This window comes from Solanum lycopersicum, chromosome 10 (genome assembly GCF_036512215.1).
Source record: "Solanum lycopersicum chromosome 10, SLM_r2.1".
NCBI lineage: Eukaryota > Viridiplantae > Streptophyta > Magnoliopsida > Solanales > Solanaceae > Solanum > Solanum lycopersicum.
In genome coordinates, this window is record NC_090809.1 from 24,387,867 (window position 1) to 24,412,122 (window position 24,256).

Sequence of the window (24,256 nt, forward strand, 5' to 3'; positions counted from 1 at the left end):
TGTGTTCAAATTGTAAACGTAGTTGCATTTTTAGTACTCTATTTTTTTCAGTATTTGGGGCTATAAACCCAATTTTTAACAAAGCTAACTTCAGTTTTGTTTTCGTGTCTGTTTCGGTACATTGGAATCTTTTTATGCTTAAATATTGACTAATCAAACAAATGTAGAAACACTTTTAAGCATTCCCTAGCCCTTATGCCCTTGTCATAAAGACAATCTATAACATAATATTTTTATGAATGTTCCTTTCTTTGATATCTAAAACTTGGGAGTAATTATCGAGGTTCTTGTGTTTGATTAAATAAATACTTGGACAATTAATGTACTACACCAGCTACGGCCCAAATGGCTTGTACTTTTCAAACAATCTTGTTCTTTCATTGCTATATACTATCAAATGAAATGCAACAGAGGTATTAGTAGATTAATGGCTGAATTTTGTTAAAAATTATTTCTTTCCAAAATTGACAGGGAATTGCCTTTTGAGTGTTTATGTAATACCCCAAAATGAACAAAGGTGAACTAGAGACTCATAAATGTTTCTTGAGTTAATTTGAAGTTAAAATGAATAATTTTAGTTTTATAAGGCAGTGTGTGAAGTTTAGTTATGTTTGTAGGTCAAACGTCTGAAAACGTCAATGACGTTCGGAAGGTGTGCCTTAGATAGCGCTTGTGTGTCTTGATGTGTTTGAGTGAGTTTTACATGTTCATTTTCCTTAAAAATGATGTGGGATGTTCCTAAGACCTAAACGACTTAGTGTAGTGGTTTAACGTCTTGGGATGATCCTACATAGGATGAACTAGGGGCCCTAGATTAAGGGTCCAAGAGTTGGACCAAACTTCAAAACAAGTGACCAAACGACGACCCTAAGGACGGTTGTTGGTCCAACAATGGTTCGTTGACCTAGGGCGTTGATTGACCCTGCAAGTAAGGATGGAAAAGATCCGTTTAGAGATATGTTTCAAACAATGAGACCCCACCAACAGTCCGTTGATGCACAGACGGTCCGTTGGTTAGGTCTCGTCTGTGTAAGGGTCTAAAACTGTTAAGTGGACTACCTTGGCTTGGGGTGTTTGGTACATTCACCCAAAGACTTTTATGAACATAGGATTTTAGTTTTAGGGTTTATTAGGTATATTAAAGTTTTCTTAACGGTGAGACATAATTTTAGACCTCTCTTCCTGAAACCCAAAACCCCTCTCTATTAGAATTCTCTCTCAAGTCACCATGGATGCTAGAAGCCAAGGAGAACTTGAAGGGCTAGTTGGGACGTGTTCTTCATAAAAAAATCAGTGGTTTATCTCTGGTAAGGAAATATTTGAGTAGGATGCGGTGTACAAGCCTAAGCCAACTAAGGTCAAAATTTATGAAAGTGTCCCTCTAGTAATTTCCTAGTATACCGCCGGATTTAAATATAGATTTCTGCATTGACTTAGAACTTGATACTTGTCCCATTTTCATCCCTCCATATCGTATGAATCTGGAAGAATTAAGCGAGCTCAATTATCAAATCCAAAAAGTCTTCATAAAATATTCATCCATCCTAGTGCTTCAGCTTGGGATGTTCGTGTCAAGAAAAAGCATGATAGTATTAGAATGTGTATAGATGATCATCAATTAAATAGAGTCACCATTAAAGATAAGTATTCATTGCGTCGATTAAATGATATTTTGACAAATTGCAGAGTGCATAATTTTTCTATGAGATTGATATAAGGTATTTACCATCTGTTAAATATTAGGCATGAGGATGTGGCAAAGACAGTGGGCACTACGAGTTCCTAATTATGTCCTTTGAGGTTACAAATAGGAATGCACTTTTCATACGTTTGATGAATGGTGTATTCAAACCCTTTCTTGATTCATTTGAGATAGTGTTTATTAATAACATTTTGGTTTACTCGAAAAGTGAAGAATAGCATGCTGACCGTTTTCGTATTGTTTTGGTGTTATTCGAAAAAAAAGTCCTATGTGAAATGTTCTAATGGTGATTTTTTGATGACTTTGGTTGCCTTTTTTGGGACATGCAGTTTCAATGGAATGGGTAATAGTAAATCCCCAAAAGATTGAAATGGTTAACAATTAGGTCAACCAAGTTCTGTGATGTGACTGAAAGTAGGTGTTTTATGTGGGGCTCGCTAGCTATTATTGTTGGTTTGTGAATCTTTTTGCTTCTATTGCCACACATTTGAAAAATTTTACCAAAAAGGAGATGCAATTTCAATGGACTGAAAAATGTGAGGAGATCTTTAAAAAGCTCAAGAATCTCTTGACCACCAATGTATTCTTCCACTATCTGTGAGTGGTGAAGATTTTATTATTTATTGTGATGCTTCACATTCAGGCTTGTGTGCAGTGTTGATGTAGGATAAGAATGTCCTAACTTATGCATCACGACAGTTGAAGGTTCAAGAGTTTAATTATCCAACATAAGATTAAAAGTAGGCAATAGTAGTGTTTGCTCTTGACATCTGGCGATATTAGTTTTACGGTGTTAAGTATCACGTGTTTACTAATCATTGTAGCATACTACATGTGTTTACTTAAAAGGATCTCAATTTGAGACAGCAGAGGTGGATCGAGTTACTCAAGGATTATTATGTGACCATACAATATCATCAAAACAAGGCTAATATGGTTGCAGGAACATTATATGAAAGGGAGGTGACGATGGGCAGTCTATCTTGCGTGAGTGCATCCAAATGACCTTTAGGTAAGGAAATTCAAACCTTAGAATCTATTTTCATTCAATTGGGACTCTCAAAGAAAGGTGGGGTGTTAGATAACATTGAATTAAGGGCAATATTCATTGAGGAGATCAAGTCCTAAAAGTTTGAGAATGAAAATTTGAATGATCTAAGAAAGAAGACTATGATCGGTAAGGCCCAAAAGACCTCTCTTGATGCGGGAGGTGTGCTCAATTATAAAGGAAGGAGTTCTATTCCTAGAATGGGAGACTTTATTAGTAATTTATTCATTAAATCCCATGGTTTGAGGTATTTCATTAATCCAAGTTAGACAAATATGTATCGAGACTTGAAACAACTATATTAGTTCTAAGGCATGAAAAAGGACATATCGAAGTTTGTTGCTAAGTATCAAAATTTCTAACAAGTAATATATGAGCATAAAGGACATGCATGCATGATTTCTTTAGATAATTCTAATTCTGGAATAAAAGTGGAGCAGAATAGCAATAGATTATGTGGTTGTTCTTCCCAAGACATTAGGGAAGTTTGATTTTTTTGGGTAGTGGATGATAGATTGACTAAGTCAACCCATTTAATTCTGGTCAAAATAGATAATAATTCTTTACAATTCGCTAAGGTTTATGTGAAAGAGGTAATGAGGTTGCAAGGTGTGCCCCTCTCTATCATCACGGATTGTGGCTACAATTTACCTCCATGTTTTTGAGGATGTGTCATGCCCCGATCCTACACCATGCACATGGCTAAAACCCAATGACCATTGATGGCCTTGAGAGAACCCTTGTCCTGACTTATTTAACTCAGCGGAAGACTTAAAATTATGATATAACCCAAAAATAACTTTAAAATGATACTTCACTAAAATGGAAACTTCAATTCTTATCAAATAAAATGAAAGCCCAACGAAAATAAGATTGTCCATCTATGAAGATTCTAAAGTAAAACTTGATGTAGGGTCAGGACCCGCAATTATCCTAACAAGTGAAACTGAAGCAAATAACTAAGTGATAAGAATGTCCTCCGGAAAAAAGGGAGTCTCACCAACTGACTCTGAGCTTCTCACTAGATAAACGATATGCCAAATACTGATCGGAGTTACATATGTCTACATCATAATGCAATACAGAACAAGTGACATCAGTACATTGAATGTATGAGTTTGCAAGTTGGAATTCTAACAACACTCATGATTTAAATGAGTAAGAAAGAACACTTACCTGTCTCTATTCAACTCATGATAACTTGACCCATATCAATATAATGCAATTTTTAATGTATTTGCAATAGAAAGAAAACTGTCTGAACATGTTGTAAACATTGAATTGCATGCAAGATACAATGAATTATGGTATGTATCTAAAAAAAGTGAACTTATATATATACGTATACAATAACTTTTGTGGGAGTTTGTCTTATCGACAATCATAGCTTAAGATCTACAGTGATGATACAAGGATCTACCTCAAGCTGCAGCGCATCCTATACCTTGCAAAGGTACAAGATCTGAACTTTCTAATGGATCCACTAGTAAACTATGAAAAGGGTTCATGTAAAAGGCATGAACAATTTCTACCCATGATGTATATATGGTTTATGAGGGTTGTGAGTTGTCTTAACTATCCTCCATATCGGTGCTCAATACTACTCCTGATAATATGCTGGCTATTATATTTCAATAAAATGTTGATTATGCGGTTTTGAGATTAGTGCTCAAAATACTTAGCTCAAATCTATCTTGGAATTCATAGTTTCGCTTCTTGCTTCTTTTAGAAAGTTATAGTTCTTTTATGAATACTTGCCAAAAGGCTCCTTGGAAATCAAAGATTCCTTACTAGTTAAATGTTAACATATTTTAAGTGTATTTGGGAATACTTGGTCCCATTATTACTTTGAATAATAGAACTTCAACTTAATCTTTACTTAGCTTGAAATTTGAATCTTAAAAAAAAAGTTAAAATGTTAAAATAAGACTCTTGAAAATCTTTAAGATCTTTACTTTAAGTTACTTCTTCACTTTAGACTTGACTTCTTAACTTCATTGATATTGTTTTTAACCTTCCATGAATGGTATTATGGATTCATGTTTCATGATCTCTTGTTTATGGATGACTTCAAGATTTTTAGATGTACCTTAGAGTGTTGTAATAAACTAAGAAGTGTGGGTACATAACTTGGGAACTAGTACGAAAAGATAGGGGAAGAATGAGGTCTCCAAGCGTCCTTGGATCTCTGAGAGGCGTGGAGCACCAGATCCTGACAGAAAGAGTCCGTCCCGAGGAACTCTAGCTGGCGTGGTGTTCCTGAGCTTACGGACAGAGACTATCCTGAGGGGCTCTAGTTTGCGTGGCACCGCAGGGTTAGTCAGATGGGCATTTCGACTTTTCTTCTTTATTATTCATATCTGAACACTCTAACATCCATGAATCTCACCCTAATAACTTACGATCACTAATTATATCCATTCCCAATATATTAAACTCGATAAAAAAACTTGGAAAGAAGAATCCAATTAACTAAAAGCATACTACAACTCAACCGATAAGAATTCAACCATTATTCTTCAAGAACTTCAATGTTCATCCTTCAATCTACTCAAACTCCGCATAATTAAAAACGTTAGTATGTGGGTGAAGTAACCCAACACAGTAATATCTCACATACCTTAATAGGGATCACCCCCGATGAATTCCTCTTCTTTATATTCGCATTCTTGATGAATTATTGGCCTTTCTCCATTCTTCTTCTTTTCTTCTCTTTTCTTGCAAGACCTATGCGTGAATAACTTTTCTAAAACTTACTTAATTCTTGATTTTACCCATAATAAACCCTTCAAAAAATTGGAAAATATTTGATTGGAATGACAAGTTTACCCTTACAAAAATCCAGATTGGGACCTTCCTCAATCCAACAACTCAACTTCTGATAGATATATGTCTCTCATACGGTAACAATATTGAAAAAAATCAACCGCAAATGAAAGATCATTCCAAGGGCTTTACAACTATATCAAGAACTTAATCTAAGTCATCATGAGCTAGAAGTTATGACCTTTTGAAAATTAGCAAAATTCACTTCTTAAGCTTAGGAAATTTTCCAGATTTTTCTTTTTGTTTCCAAAAGTGATTTATTTTATTTATTAGCTTATTATTGACTATTAAGAGTTACGAGATTTTACAATATCTTCCCCTTGAAAACATTCATCCTTGAATGAGATTTCTTTCACTAATCTAGGAATGGTAACCTCAAGTTTGACACTTAACAATCAAAATAAGTAACAACATGCTTACTCATAGTTTATATAAGGTGCTTAGAAGAGAATTTAGTAATTTGATTTGCATTCTCTTTGAATTCAAAGAGATGTAAATATTTATTCTTCATATCCTCTACACCTTCCCCATTTGCTTTTTCAACAATTTGGTTCCTCCAAAGGACCTTAACTGACACAACTTCCTTTGTCCTCAACTTGCAAATTTTGCGATGTAAAGATTGAACCGAAATATATTCATAGGAAAAGCTATCCTTAATCCCAACATTCTTAGTTAGTACAATCAATGAAGAATCACTCATGCACTTCTTCAACAAGGAGATATGAAATATCGGATGAAACGCTGCTAACTCTTGTGGTAGCTCCAACTCATAAGCTACATAACCAATTCTCTTGGATACTCTATAAAGTCCAATATACCGGGGACTAAGTTTCCCCTTTTTATCAAACTCATATCACCTTCTGTGGGAAAAATTTTAAAAATATACCCAATCATCAATCTCAAACTCCAACGGCCTTCTCCTAACATGTGCGTAGGATTTCTGACGACTCTGTGCCATTTTAAATCTCTCTTGGATCACCTTCACCTTCTCCATGGCTTGGTGAGCTAGATATGGTCCTATCATCCCTTCACCAACTTTGAAACACCCAATAGGAGATACACATCTTCTCCCATAAAGAGCTTCATATAGAGCCATTTTGATTCTTGAATGGTAATTATTATTGTATGCGAGCTCAATGAGAGGTAGGTGATCATCCCAATTTCCCATAAAATCGACCACACAAGCTCTAAACATGTCTTTAAAAGTCTAGATTGTACGCTCTGCTTGTCTATTTGTGTGAGGATGACAAGCAGTACTTAAGTTAACCTTTGAACCTAAACCCTTTAGGAAAGACTTCCAAAACTATCGAGTGAATTGTACACCTCTATCTAAAATGATTGAAATTGGGACTCCATGAAGTCTCACCACCTCCTGATGAATAACTTTGCATAATCCTCTCCTGAATGAGTGGTCTTTATCAGCAAGAAGTGGCATGATTTTGTCATTCTATCAACAATCACCTAAATCGAATCATGGTATCTGCGAGACCATGAGAAACCTGCGATATTTTAATCATCTCTGACTTCCATTACAGAAATTCTATATCCAGAGCCAACCCTCCTGGCCTTTGGTATTCTACTTTCACTTGCTGGCAATTTGGGCAGTTGGAAACAAAATTTTGCAATGTCCTTGTTCATACCTTCCCACCAATATACCTCTCTCAAATCACGGTACATCTTGGTGGAATGTAGATGAACGGAATATCTGGAGCTATGACCTTTTTTCATGATCCTCCCTTGGAGTACATCCACCCTAGGTACACACAACCTACCTTGATACTTTAGCACACCATCTTCCCCTTGTTCAAAATCCAAAATTATTCGCTTATTAAAATTTGCCTTCAAGTCTAGTGAAATGGGGTCTTGATCTTGCTTCTTTTTCTCTTCTGACCTTAATGATGACTCAGACCCATTGGTCATCACTATCCCTTCTTCTGTAAATCCATAAGTCTGAATCCAAGGTGTGCGAGTCTATGCACATATTTGGCGAAATCCCTCTAATCTTCCTCAACATGGGCGGTACTTTCCATGGATAGCCTGCTTAAAGTATCAGCAACAACATTAGCTTTACTTGGGTATTAGAAAATACTCATGTCATATCCTTGTGTAATTCCAACCACCTCCTCTACTTTAGATTGAGATCTTCCTAGGTGAAGATATATTGTACGCTCTTGTGATCAGTGAATATGTCAACATGAACACCATACAAGTTATGAAGCCATAACTTCAAGGCGAAAACTACAGTATCCAACTCTAAGCCATGGGTTTAATAATTCTTCTCATGGACCTTCAACTGTGTGGCAGCATAAGCTATAACCTTGCCATTCTACATTAACACGCAGCCCAAACCAACTCTTGATGCATCAAAGTACACCACAAAACCTTGGGTTCCCTTTCGTAAAGTCAAAGTCAGAGCCACAGTCAACCTTTTTCTCAACTCCTAAAAGCTTTTCTCACAAGCGTTAGACAATTGAAACTGAATTGTCTTCTGGGTCAGCTTAGTTAAGGGAGATGAGATAGATTAAAATATCTTATCGAAGTAACTAACCAAACCAAAGAAACTCTATAAATCTGTTGGAGGTGTGGGTCTAAGTAAACTCTGGACTGTATTTATCTTTTGGGTATCAATGTTAATCCCATCATTGGAAAAGATGTGGCCCAAGAATTTCACATATTTAAGCCAAAACTCACACTCAGAGAACTTTTCATATAACTCATTATCGTTCAAAGTCTGAAGAACTATCCTAAGGTGAGTAGCATGCTCTCCTTCATTACATGTATAGATTAGTATGTCATCAATGAACATGATAACAAACCTATCTAAATGATGTTTGAAGACTCTATTCATAAGATCTATGAATGTTGTAGGTGCATTGGTCAAACCAAAAGACATGACCAAAAACTCATAATGCCCATATCTAGTTCTAAAAGTTGTCTTTGGAATGTCACGTTCCCTAACATTCAAATGATGGTAGCCTGATCTGAGATCAATTTTCGAGAAGCAGGAAGTACCCTGAATCTGGTCGAAAAGATCGTCTATCCTTGACGGAGAATATTTACTTTTATGGTCACCTTATTCAATTTGGAGTATTCTTTATACATCCTAATTGAACCATCTTTCTTTCTTACAATCAAGACTAGGGCGACCTAAGGTGAGACACTTGGACGGATAAAACCTTTATATAGCAAATCTTTTAGCTGTTCTTTCAACTTTTTTAACACTGCTAGTGCTATTCTATATGGACGAATAGAGATAGGATGAGTATGAGGAATGATGTCTATGACGAAGTCTATTTCTTTCTCGGGGGGACTTAGGGTAGATCATATGGGAAGACTTCTAGAAACTCTTTCACTACTGGAATTGACTGAATAGAAAGTATCTCAACACTTGAGTCATTAATTTTGACTAAGTAAAAGAAATACCTCTTAGAAACTAACTTTGTTGCCTTAAGATACGAAATTAATATACCCGTAGGCACTGGTGAACTGCTTTTCAATTCTAGAACTGCCTCTTTTTAATAAGGAAACTTGACTATTCGAGTTCTACAATCAACTGAGGCATTATAGGAATGCCCCAGTCCATATTAAGAATGACATCGAAGTCTACCATGCCTAACTCAATTAAATCAGATGTGGTACTTTGTGACTGACGGAAACATGACAATCATGATAGGCTTTTTCTGTTAGAAGGAATTCACAAACAGTTGTGGAAATATTGAATGTTCACTAACTTTCTCAGGAATACTTTAAAAGTTCATGGATACATAGGAAGTTAAAAAAAATTCACTCTTTGGTATAAAAGTGCATAAATAGTAAGGTCAAAGACATGAATCATAATAGTGACAACATCTAGGAATTCTCACGTTCTTGACCATTGTTGAGAGCATACAAGTTGTTTATTCCTACCCCAGCAGTAGAAGTAGATCCCCTAGGTGCAACCCTCTACAGTGGAACAATGGATAAATGATTAACTATGTTGCCCCCATTACTGCCGCGTTGTTTGTTCTTTGGGAACTCCCTCATGAAATTCTCTGTTTGACCACAATTGAAGCAACCCTTGGAGTCATCAAGACAAACACCGCAGTGATTCTACAACACTTGGTGCAAGCAAAGGGACTTACTACCTCTATGTGCCACACTACCGATTGAATATGCAGGCTTTAATCAAGAGTCTCAACCATTATGCTTACTTCTGTCTCTAGGCGCAGGTATACTAGCCACCTTTATGCTGCCCAGACTCATTCCAATATTTACCTTCTTGTTTCTGTATTATTCTCGGTCCCTCAGCTTTTCCTCCTCTACGTTATGTACATAGATAATCAAACTTAAAATTTCAATGTCTCGAATAAGCATTGCAGCCTGGCCTTTTTTTCATTAAGAACGACCCAATCCAGCAACGAACAAACTCATCCTACTCCTCATGTCCTTAACCATCTCCAGATCATAATAAGATAGTTGGGTGAATTTCTACCCACACTTATTCACACTTAGTGTGTCATGCTATATTGTAAGGAACACACGTACCTTAGCCTCTCTCAGTTCTTGGGGAAAGAAGTGCCCCAAGAAGGCCTCATCGACACAATCCTAACTCACAGTTGGTGCATCCTCATCTCTACTCTTTTTCAACTGATCAAACCAAGTTCAAGAAATTCCCTTGAGATTATAAGCAACTAGCTCAACCCTCTTAGTGCCAATAACATGCATCACCTTGAATATTTTTTTCAGTTCCTTTGTGAAGTTCTTTGGGTCTTCGATAGTACTCGAACCAGTGAGTCTTAGGGGATTCATCCTCAAGAATTCTTGAATCCTCGAAGTGTCATCCCCTTCTAATCAATCTCCTCTTCATTGACCAACCTAGTTAGTCACATCTTGGCTCATCATCCTAATAGCCTCTCAAAACTCTGCGTTGGTAAATTTCCCCTGAAGATTGAACATCATGCGCATTGGGTAACTCTTGTTCCTAAAGTTGAATGTTCCTCCTAGATGGAAGACCCCTTGCTTCTCTTCCTGGAGGCATGTTTATCTAAAACACGCTCAAGCCTAAATTAGAGAGAGACTTTTAGAGATAAATCTAACGCACAAAAAAGAACATGAAAGAAGTGAGAAATTCCTGAATTTTGTAGCCTCCTAGTCAATGATGTGGCGCACTTCATACGGTGATTAAGACTCTACTAACACGGAGTCATAGAAACCCTAGGACTATTGAACTTTGTTCTCTGATACCAAGTTTGTCATTCCTCGATCCTACACCCTGGACGTGGTCAACACCTAATAACCATTGATGGACTTGAGCGAACCCTTGACCTAGGTACTTAACTAAGCAGAAGACTGAAGCGTATGATATAACTCAAAAATAAATTTGAAATAGTATTTCTCCAAAATGGTAACTTCAAAACTTGTCAAATGAAACGAGAGTCCAACGAAACTAACATTGTCCATTTATGAAGTCTCTAAAGTAAACATGGATATTGAGATATGACCCCTAATCATCCTAACAATTTTAACTGAAGAAAATAATTAAGTGACAAGGATATCATCTAGAATGAAGGGAGGATCATTGTTTGAGTCAAATTGCACAGGCAAAAGCACATGATTGTACAAGCAATAAACTGGCTCTTGTTAGAGAGTCGGGTATCGTACCCATAGGGATTTAAGTCTAGAAACTATTGATTTCTCCATATTGTAATTCAACACAAATTCAATTTTCAAATTTTTAAAAAAATTATTAGTTTTTTATTCTAGGTAAACTGAAATGTAACTACTGCGATTCAATTCCTTAAGTTTCAAATAATGATGATGAATAGATTTAGGACTGTAGCTTTTACGAGGAATCATGTAAAAAGTATCATATGATAAAGGTTTACTTGAAATTATCTCATTGTTGAATCACAGAATTAGATGTGTGATCATGGTCTCTCGACCTCTTATCGCCTACAATAAATAACACACTAACTACATCATTGAGCGGGGGTAGAATGATTAAAATCTGTGCATTAAGTTATCTTCCTGTATAGTGAGCCAACCAAGATTTGTAGGTATATCTCTATCCTAGAAATGAACTAACCCTAGCTATATAGAGTTGACCAAACTTTTTATGTTCCACGTTCCTATCTCTAGTTCAATTTAGACAATACATTTTTTTCTATGGTGATCAATCATGAAATACCAAAAGAAAAAACCTTAGAAAGATTCATAAATAACTCATATTAAAACCATTAACAAGTTCAATAGATTCCATTCATCATGTAGCCATAGCCCTAGAACTAGGGCTTTTAGCCACTCATAATCATCCAATCAATCTTACAATGTATATAGATCATTCCGAGATGCTTGAAACTTAAACAAAAAGAATTTAACCCTAAAAACATCAACAAGTCCTTCTTCCCGTCTCTGCGTCCAAAAATCAGAAAAAAAAACTAAAATAGAACCCTATTTATACAAAATTCAAAGTGACAAATTCAATGCTTCAAGAACGCGACACGAAGCCACAGTCAATTTTTTGATCAATCATAGAAACCTTCTGCGTGAGGTGGAACCTTCACAAGGTGTTCTGCCTCAAATTATATTCAAGCCTTTATATTACTTGTCCTTCTTCGCGATGTAGAGACAACTCGCATATGTCGTTGAGGCATTTCTTCAACTTAATCCTACTCCATTTCATCCTTAAATCTCCATATTGCTTCGTTTGATCATTTTCTTTTATATTTCTTTCGCATAGCCTACTTACACAACTAATCATATTGGTTAGCTTAGAAACACACAATTGACTCAATTTAACTTTAAAAATAGTCTTTAACGACTTCAAACTAAGCATAAACACGTGTATAATTAGTATTATAGTCATACAAATATGCCCAAGATCACTACCCACACTTAAAGCTTAGTTCATCCTCGTACAACTACTAACTACTCCTAGACCTGGACTCTACGCTTTTTGTGCTTCCACCTAATTTCACATCATATTTTCTCTTATGATATGCATCTAATCTTGGCATGCTTCAACAACTTTCAACATCCATCGCTAGTAACAAAAAATTTACCACTACACATCACCTTACAGCCGATAACAAGTGGCTCTCACGCAAACAAACAGTACATGCACACACGATGTTGTTGCAGATAGTTTCAGGAATTAGCATGAAAGCAATTTTCTCTCAAGAAACGACTTCTCATGCAAGAAGTGAGAACCAAAATTTTTCACATTATGTACATCTCTACTAATGAAATGTATTATGCTAAAAAATTAAACAAGACTTAATCGGGTTGTAATATAAGCTAATGGTCAAAGAAGATTCATTTATGTGATAATTGTGACTTGTTCTCCCTATTGCACTATGTCCAGCTTCTATTCTATGATTACACCTTTCTATCTCATTCAAATTCTTTGTCTTCAAGTCTAGCCTGCCTTCACATTTGGATTCTTGCCCCTCTTTTATATACAAATCTATATATATCTACGCATATATTATTGTTGTTGTTGTTATTATTATTATTATTATTATTATTATTACTACTACTACTACTACTACTACTACTACTACTATTATTATTATTATTATTATTATTTTCATTAATGAAGCTACTCTAAATTTAATCAGTCTTTATAGAGTTATGTATACACTTCTTTCGTCTGGGTCAGGTCCATTATCAGAGTAGTTCACTCACTTCTTATTTTGGGATATTTCCGTACCTTCTTCTTTCATTTTACCCTCACATCTATTCTTCATCATCTTTTCTCCAATTATCTCCTTTGTTTCTATCTTTTTGCCTAACACAGTGCATTAGGAATCAGGAACAAACTCATTGACGCAATGAACGGGATTCGGTTTATTTTGTGGGTACCAACAAAATTAAGGTTAAAGGCTAAAATGGGCGAAACTAGGGATACTGCAAGGCTCAATTTCTTACCAATTCTCAAGGAAAGACTACTATCATCTCTCTGAGAAAAATAACATCCATATTTCACTTCAATAACATTATGGGAAAGTTCTAGACTCACAAGCATGTCATGGAATATATCAATAGCTCACCACTCATGGCACAAGTTGCATTCAGAAATATTAACCTTAACACTTAATTATGTTACTCAGAAGGTACTTTTACGCTTAAGTTGTACACTTCTATCGCATGTCCAAACATTGTATTGCATACCTATATCAATTAAACTATGCTCTTTCATACATGGAAAAGGCTTCAGCAAAACCCAACCTAGCAGTCAAGTGACAAAATTGCCCTTTAAATGGTCATCCTCCATCTATCATTAAGCAATTTAACTCGATATAGACTGCTATCGACTCTATGATTTTTTGTATCGTTCAAATGGAATATACTTGGATAAAGAACCGTAGACAACTACCAAGAAACCCAAATGTAAAACAGAACATAAACAGACAATGTTTCACCCCACCCCACACTTATGCAATAGCACTACCTTCAATGCATAAAAAATAGAAAAAAAAACATGTCAATTCAGTTCATAGAACACTCCCTGACTAATCCTCCATTGCATCATTTCCTCTGGCACCATCGTCAACCTGCAGAATCTATCTCATCCTCAGAATGCGAGTCAACATCTGATCCTGTGCACAAATTATCCACATCTATCTAGACAACATCATTGAATGTCTCTGTAAAAACTGGGCCAATTCCCAACGTGTCCGCATGTGCATTCAATGGGTAACACCATTAAAATCCATCAACTCGATTACATTTGATGGGCGACCACCATTCTTTTATCGCAACATCTCTAATCCATACATCATCGCCATGATAAACCTATATTATCGGTGAATCTCCGCAGTGGTAAGACTAGGGCCTAATTCAGTATAATACCATTTTGTTATTGTAACATCAACAATAGCAGGGTATAACTGGGCCATATAGACTAGTTTCTCCTCTAGAACACCTTCACAATGAGACTTTTTGTGATTAGACCACCAAAAGCATACTTGTGGCCCTAATGAACCCTTCCTTTCCTCATGATCGATTTAATGATGGTACCAATGTTAATCTTAGTTTCTATCATCAAGGCATACAACAAACACACTCGTTGATGTGTCATGTTTATATAGTGCAAACCAGGAATCAAGCAGTTCATCACGATCTTTAACTAGCCCCTTGTTTCTATAATTATGTGAGCATATAAAAGGGTCTTATGACACCTCTTGTTATTATGTTTGATCCACAAAGCTATGGACTGCGGTCTACAAAGCAAATGGTGGATGGCCTGATAAGAGGTCAGATATTAAGTTGGGTTAACACCAACAGGTCTGCACCCTCCTTAGTGCCTAATAGATCATTTGTGTTGGTCGGTGTGATGGGCACATTCCTACCACGGACATTGACAAAATGTGAGCGCCTGTCTAGAATTCAATTGGCATAGAACTCACAAACCATGCTCAAATTACACTCTTCCAGCTCGTCAAATGCAAAGCCAATCCTAATCTCTTGCATCCGTCTTAAAATATGTGGGAACTCACGAGCTTTGTTGTCCCAGTCGACGCACACATTAGAGAAATAAGAAGCTTTTGTGTTCTTCTTGTACCAATTCTTGCCTACCTTGGACCTTTTGCCTATGTTTTTTCGTTTGCCCTCTGGGGGCTGGGGGGCAAGTGGAACAATCCTGCTCCTTGGCTACTTCTTTTGGGAGTCCTGAGCAACAACGTTTCCCGATATTTGTGATGTAGACATTGTACCAACATAAATACACACAATTTAGTCCAAGGGTTGTCTATTTTACAACAAAACATGGGTGGTGAGTACAACACCCCGCACTTATAACAGAATTCAGTACTAAGACTTCCTTAAAGATATATCATGAAACAAGCTACAACAACAATGCACTACTTACTTAACCAACATGTTCACAAATAACCATATACTCCGTTACTATGTACTAATCAAAAAACCAAAACATCATATTAATGGAATGCAATATAGTAAAACAATTGTGTTGTCTACTCAAGACTTAATAACAACAACATGCACAAAACCCATTAACACAACACCCACATACGATGATCCCCTAATCCACAACTCAATACCATTCCTAACCCTAACCCACAAGGTAATCTAACGCACGATTATAACAATGATAATTTCTACTCAAGAATTGGAAACAAATGGAATTTCAAGCAACTATTACTCAGAAGGAACCATTACCTTCCTTTCAACTCACCAAACCCTCCAAAACACTAATAACATACCCAACTCACATAGAAATCCATGAATATAAAAAGAAAGTACTTGTGCAACGCGTGAAAGCACAAAACTCAGGACAACCACAAGCTTTAGCTGAGCGAGACAAAGAGAAGTATAAAATTTGGGGATTTGGGGTAAAAAAAGAAAGAGGCTACACGATAGAATGGAAAAGAATGGGAGGATTTGGGAGAAAAATTGGGATAAAAGAGGAGCATTTGAGGGGATATGTCGGGTTATTGTAATTAAAAATTATAAAACCTATTTAATTTGATGATTTTCCCAAAAACTTAGGTCGAGTTATGGCATGACTAATATTTTTGTGATTTTTTTGAAAAATATAGCCTCCTAACCTATTACAATGGTTCACTTGTTGCCTCCCCTATAGCGTCTAATTTAACATCTCGGCATGTCCCATTTGATGCCTCACTCTTCATCAAGTGTGATCTCTTTGACTTTTCGATCCACATCCTTGCTAAAGTAATGTTTAACCCTTTGTCCATTCATGAGGAATATGGATCTATCACCTTTTTTTCTTAACTCAACTTCACCATGTTGAGTCATTAGGACTAACTTAAAAACACCACTCCATTTAGACTGGAGCATTCCTGGGAAGAACTTCAACCTTAAATTGAACAACAACACGACTTGACCAAGCTCAAATGATCATGATACTATGTGTTTATTATGCCGCCTTTTAGTTTTCTTTGTGTACACCTTCCCATTCTCATAGGCATGAACCCTAAACTCTTCTAGATCATGCAATTTTGTAATCCTTTTTCACCTGGCCAACTCTGTATCCAAATTTTGTTTCTTTATTGCCAATATGCTCTATGTTCCAACTATGGCAGGAAGTGACAAGATTTTACAAACACAATTCATTAGGGAGAAGTCCCTATTGGTGTCATGTACGTAGTCCTATATGCCAATAATGTGTCATCTAGATTATTTGCCCAATCCTTCCTCTAGGAATTCACAGTAGTTTGCATGATCTACTTAATCTCTTTATTAGATACTTCAACCTGTCCACTAGTTTGAGAATGGTACGTCGTCCCAACTTTATGCCTTACCCCATACTTTTCCATAAAATATATAAATAGAGTTATTAATGAATTTCGTACCTCCGTCACTAATTATAGCCCTCGGGGTGCCAAACCTGGTTAATATGTGCATTCTGATGAACTTCAGAACCATTTTGGAATAATTTGTTGGCAATGCAACTGCTTCAACCCAGTTGGAAACATAATATACTACGACTAAGATATATTAAATACCTCTAGACGATAGGAATGGTCCCATGAAATATATCCCCCATACATCGAAGTTATCCACCTCCTGAATTTTATTCAACAACATCTCATGCTTCCTTGAAATATTGCCCATTTGTTGACACTAATCATACTCTTCAACAAAAAACACAATATCTTTAAACAAAGAAGGACAAAAGAATCCAGATTGGAGTACGTTATGTGTTGTTCTTTCACCTCATGATGTGCACCATGTGGTGAGATGTGGCAGCTCTGTAGTACTTGTGATGCCTCATGTTCAACTATGCACCTCCTCATCATTTGATTTGATCCGTGCTAAAACAATACGATTCATCCCATATATAAATTCGAGCATCATACCTTAACCTCTGTTTCAGGTGTGTTGATTCCCAAGGTTGGGATAGTCAACTCACCAAATAGTTTACAATATCAGTATACCAAGGTACCTTTGCAACATCCAACGCCAACAAGTGTTCCATCAAGGAATTCTTCATGAATCTGACCTTCATTTTCTACATGATATGAATCTTCTAATCTTTAGAGATGATCAAATATTTGATTTTCCGTCCCCTTCCTACCTATGATTTGCAGATCCAACTCTTGCAAAAGAAAGATCCACCATATCAATCTAGATTTTGCATAATTCTTGTCAAAGAGGTATTTGATTGCTGAATGATCAGTGTGGACTATGACCGTTGTTCCCACTAGAATATGATCTGAATTAGTCAAATGCATATATGAAGCCCAACATCTTCTTTTCAGCCACACTATAATTTGCTTGTCTTGCATCTAGTGTTTTACTCCCATATTATATGGAATGAAACACCTTGTTCTTTCTCTTCCCCAACACCGCTCCAACCGCAATATCCCTAGCATTACACATAAGATCAAATGAGGCTCTAAAACTTGTGCAATGAGGATAGGAGATTCAATCACCTTTTGATTCAATGTTTAAAATGCCTCCAAACACTTCCTATGAAGTATGAATGTCCATTCTTTCTCTAATATGGTGCACATGGGTCTCGCAGTTTTAGAGAAGTCTTCAATGAACCTCCTGCAGAAGGCAACATGGCCAAGAAAACTTTTAAATAATTTTACAGATATTAGGGGTGGTAACTTCTCAATAACTTCAATCTTGGGCTTATCCAGCTCCAGTCCCATCATGGATACCTTGTGTCCCAACACAATTGTTTCTCTCACCAAGAAGTTACACTTTTTCCAATTAAACACCAAGTTTGTTCCTCACATATCGCTAAGACTCTGTTGAGATTTATCAAGCATAACTCAAAAGATTCACCAAACACTTAGAATTCATCCATAAAAAATTCCACAAAATCTTTTACCATACCATGCCATCATGCACTCTGAAAAGTAGTTGGGGCATTTCACAAACCAAAGGGCATGCGTTTGAATGCATAAGTACCGTATGAATATTCGAATGTTGTCTTCTCTTGTCCTTTGATGCAGTAAAAATCTGGTTATACCTTGAATAACTGTAAAGAAAACAATAAGTTTCTTAGCCAGCGAATCTATCAAACTTTTGATCAATGAAGGGTACCACATAGAAATCCTTTCTAGTGACTTCTTTTAGTTTCCTATAATCCATGCATATCCTCCACCTATTTATAGTCTCGTTGGGATCAATTCATTCTTCTTGTTGGTTATTATTATCGCCCCACCCTTCTTGGGCACACAGTGCACTGGACTTACCCATTTACTGTCCGATATTGGGTATACTATCCCTGTATCTAACCACTTGGTCACTTCTTTTCGTACCATATCTTTCATTAGAGGATTGATTCTTAGTTGATGCTGTGCACTTTCCTTGTACCCTTACTCCATGTATATTTTGTGCATACACAAATTTGGGCTTATACCATGGCTTTCGGACATCTCCAAACCTAATGCTGCTTTCCTTTTATTCAATATTAACAATACTACTTCCACATTTTCTTTCAATAAAGATGCAAATAAAATAATCGCTGAAGTGTTATCTTCACTTATCAATGCATACTTGAGATGTGCTGGAAGATCTTTCAACTCCAGCTTGGGAGCTTCCTCAATAAAGGGCTTAGATGGAGGTCCTATAACCATGTTTAATGGCTAATATCTTTCTCCAGATTCCACAATTAGTGCCACATCTAATATTTGCTCAATTATATGTGCCTCAACATCTCCATAATCTCAACACTCTCTACAGAGGTTCCTTAGCTAAAACATGCTTAGCACTTGCCTCAAAGGTTTACCATCGTGATGGGAGACAACTCCTCATATACCGGTTGTATTTTCAAGGCTTTGTACACGTTGAAAACCTATACCTTATCATGAACTCTCATAGTGAGTTCTTCAGCTACTACATCAATCATTGCCCTCCCAATATCTAAGAAAGGTCGCCCTAATATGAATCGAACCTTGGGATCAGGCTCAAAGTTCAGTACTACAAAATTCATAGTGAATATTAGATATCCCACTTGCACTAGCACATCTTCTACTACCCCCTCATGTCTGGCTACAAATGTATCATACAATTGCAAAATTATGGTGGTTTGCTTAGGACTACCCAACCTCAGTTTCTTGTACACCGAGGTTAGAATCAAGTTTATTTTTTCCCCCAAATCACAAAACCCTCATGCATGGATCCTCTGACCCATAGTAATATTTACAGTAAAGATACTTGGATATTTAAGTTTAATGGGTAGCCTATTCTAAATCCTTGAACTACACTCTTTAGTAAGTGCAATTGTCTCATATTCTATCATCCTTCTTTTATTTGCCGCAATCTCTTTAACATACTTTGCATACCTAGGTATACCCTGAAAAACATCTACCAAAGGAAATTTAAGATGGACTTATTTCAACAAAGAAAGAAACTTACCAAAGCATTCATCCTCTTTTTATTAAACTTCTGACGAAATGGTGGAGGTGGTCTTACTTCTGGTTGCACCTTTTCAGCGACTGCAACTACTTCATTTTCTTTAGGATCAAATTCTTTTCTTACTGCTTTGGTAATGTTTTTCTTAAGAATCATTTACCTATTTTGGCTTTTGATCACTATTTCCAGGTAAACCTCCTTTAGTCTAGAATTTTGAAAACTTGAAAGTTGCCCAAATTTTTTCGCTAATTTCTTAGTAGCTAACTTGTTATTTCCCACAGCTGCAGCCAGCTGAGCTTGATCTTCCATAATTTTCATTAACATCTCTTCAACACTCATGTTCCCAGATTGAGGTTTAGGTTTCTCCTTTAACATCTGTCCTTGGTAACCTTGTGTATTACCCAGAGGTCTAAACTCATTCTATCCTTGGACTTGATTCTGATCTCCACCCTTAGAACCTTTTGGATGGTTTCACCAACTTGGGTTTTAAGAATTTCCATAATTCATTTGGACTCCTACTCTCTGAGAATTACCAATAAAATTTACAAAGTATGAGTTTCTACCACACATCTCTGCACTGTGAGCACTTCCATTGCAAATCTTGCAGCAAGCTTGCTATTGTTGGACTTCATTAACTTGAGATGTCTGTTGTCCCAAACCCATGTTACTGAAATATGTATTCATCATACTCTCCATGGTTGAGATCTATGTAGTTTAAGTAGTTATTGCATCAATCGATAGTACACCTGCGATTTTATACACCACCAGTTTTAGTCTACTTCCATTGCACTCTAGATTACCTTGACAAATGTGATTCATCGAGGTGTATAAATGCTCATAAGTCTTCTCTAAGGATTGTCCACTTGTATCTCAATCAAGCAAAATCTTGGTGTTAGGCTTTAACCCTTCAATGAAAGTATGGACAAGCACCTCATTAGGTTGATGATGATGAAGACATCTCATAAACATCGATTTTAAATCTGTCCCAAGATTGATACAAGTTCTCACCACCTTTCTGCCTAAGACATAAAATGTCACTCCTCAATTTGGAATTCTTCTTAGATGGAAAGAATCTAATGAGGAATTTATGTGCTATCATTTCAAGTAGTGATTGAGTTTGCGGGGTCTTAATTTAACCATCTTTTTTCTTACCCTAATGGACAAAAGGGAAATAATGTGAGCATCATATAATGTTTATTTACTCCAGTTGGAGTGTAAGTATCACTGATCTCCAGAAAATTCTGAATGCGAACTGTAGGATCCTCATCTCTATTTCAGTTCAAATCTCTTATCAGCCTCAGGTTTCTAAATGAATGAACTAACATTGGTGGGTTGTGGGATTGCCACATCTCAAACTCTTATCTCACTAGCCGCCATTGTCTTAGGTGTTAACTCTTGTTCCTCAGTTTTATTAATTGGAGACGATAATTCCCCAATGTGCAAATGAATTGAATATTCTACTTGCCTTAGTTTCCTATGTATGAATCTTTCAGGTTCTGAAAGAGTCGAAAACAATTCTCGATCATCATCCAGTTTTGATTATTAAGCAACCTGCAATAATGAAATGCTAAGATAAAAATGTCAACACTTGTGTTTAACTTCAGAGCTAAAAAATCAAATATGTTCTAATTATTAAAGTCCATGGCAGAAGCGCCAAAAACTTGTTGCGGTCAAATTGCATACGCAAGTGCACATTATTGTACAAGCAATAATGTGACTCTTGTAGAGAGTCGTATATCGCACCCACATGGACTTAAGACTAGACTCAATAAATTTTTCCAAATCGTAACTCAACACAAGTTTAATTTCAAAATTTTGTAAAGTTATTGACTATTTATTTCTAGGTAAACTAAAATGTAACTACTAGGAATTAATTCCTTAAGTTTTAAAAAATGACAAAGAAAAGATCTAGGAGTCTAGCTTTTTCCAGGAATCAAGTAATACGTATCATTTGATAAAGGTTTAATTGAAATAATCTCATTGATGAATCATAGGGTTAGATGCACGATCATGGTCTATCGACCTCTAATTGCATATGATAATAACACCTTAAGTACAGCATATAGTGGGGATAGAAAAATTAAAATACGAGCATAAAGTTATCTTACTATATAGTGAGCCACGCAAGGTTTATAGGTATGTCTCTATCCTATAACTGAATCAACCCTAGCTATTTAGAGTTACCCAACTTCTTATGTTCTACGTTCTATCCTCTTATTCCTCTCATGATTTCAATTCAGACAATACATTAATTTATATGGTGATCACCCATGAATATAAAACCCTTAAAAAATTGAACAAATTCCATTAATTCTATAGCCATATCCCCACAACTGGGGTTTTTAGCCTCTTATAATCATCGAATCAATCTTACAATGCATATAGATCATTTCAACATGATTGAAAGTTAAAGAGAGAGAATTTAACCAAACATCAACAAGTACTTCTTCCCGCTTGGCATCGAAAATTAGAAAAAGAATAAATATAAAACTAAAATAGAAACTTATTTATACAAAAGTCGAAGTGACCAATTCTGGGCTTCAGGCGCGCGATGCAAATCCACAGTCAATTCTCGGTTCTTATCAGTGAAACCTTCTACACAACGCGGAAGCTTTACAAGGTGTTTTCACTAAAAACTAATTCATGTCTTCCTTCTGTGCGACGCAGGGACAACATGCATATGCCTTTGAGGCATTTCATAAACTTAATCCCGCTCAATTTCATCCTTAAATCACCATATTGCTTACTTTTCTCATTTTCTTTCATATTTCTTTCGCATAGCCTACCTACATAACTAATCATTTTTTTAGCTGAGAAATACATAATTGACTCAATACGTCTGTTAAACATAGAATTTATCAACTTCAAACTAAGCATAAACATGGGTATAATTAGCATTATGGGCATACGAATACGCCCAACATCACTCACCAACAAACTCTGAGCTGCTCACAGGATCAATTGTATGGCAAATGCTTATCCTAGTTATATACGTCTACATCATAATATGATGGAGGCCAACTAGAAATCAGTATATTTAATGTACGAGTATGTAAGTTGGAATGCCAACAATGCTTAAGTTTGAAAAAATTAAGAAAGAATACTTACCTTACTCTACTCAACTCACGAATAACTTAAATCATTCAATATAATGTAATTGCAATATACAGAAAATTGTCTAAAAAATATTGTTAACACTGATCTATGCAAGATACAATTAACTTTGGTATGTATGTAAAAGTACAATCAAACTGATGTATATAAGAATACAATAACTTCTGTGGGAGTTTCTCTAACAAACAAGCATTACTTTAGAGCAACAGTGATGATACACCAATCTATCTTACGCTGCCAGCGCATTCTTATACCCAGCCAAATTTATAAGACCTAGACTGCATAATGGATCCACTAGTCTACTATGAAAAGGGTTCATCTAAAAAGTATGAACATTTTCTATCCATGGTGGCTACATGGTTTATGGGGATGTGAGTTCTTTCAACTCTACCCTATATCGGTGCTCAATACTACTCCCAAAAATAGGCTCTTATGTTTTAAAAACGTACTTATTCTGAGGTTTTGAGATTATTTATCAAAATACTTATATCAAGGCTATCTTGGAAATCATAGTTTTGCTTCATTTAGAAAGCTATAGTTTTTTCCTTAAAACTTTCCCTAAGTCTCCTCGGAAATCCAAGTTCCCTTACTAGTTAAATGTTAAAACATTTTAAGTCTCTTTGGAAATACTTAGTCTTCTTATACCTTTGTAAAAAAGAACTTCAACTTACTCTTTACTTACCTTGAAACTTGACTCTTATAACTAAAATAAAATTTTTAAATAAGACTCTTAAAAACCTTTAAGAACATTACTTTAACATACTTGTTAGTTTTAGACTTGACTTTTTAACTTCCTTGACATTTATCTTAACTTTCCATGAACTGTATTATGGATTCAAGCTTTATGATGTCGTGCATATGGATGATTCCATGATTTTTAGATGTACCTTAGAGTGTTGGAATAAACAAAAAAATGTTGGTACATCACTTGGAAACTATTATGAAAAGATGGGGGAAGAATGGGGTCTCCAGGCATCCTTGGATCTTTGAGAGGCATGAAGTGACAGAGCGTGACTGACAGAGTCTTTCCTGTGGGGCTCTGGCTGGCATGGCTTGCTAGAGTTCGACAGACAGAGACTATCCTAAGGGGTTCTTGTTGGCGCGGTGCACAGGTTCTGTCTAACGGGAATTTCAACTTTATTCTGTGCTTTCCATCGCTAAGCCCTATAAACTTCCATAGATCTTACCCCAATCATTTAGGATAAATAATTAACTCAATACCCAATATA

At 36.1% G+C, this 24,256-nt stretch overlaps 1 non-coding gene across 1 annotated transcript; it reads left to right on the plus strand.

The window, feature by feature from the left end:
- Positions 1–20,853: 20,853 nt before the first annotated feature.
- Positions 20,854–20,961, plus strand: LOC112940217 (small nucleolar RNA R71). The gene has a single exon (XR_003244182.1). It is a non-coding gene; the product is annotated as a small nucleolar RNA R71 (small nucleolar RNA).
- Positions 20,962–24,256: the final 3,295 nt, after the last annotated feature.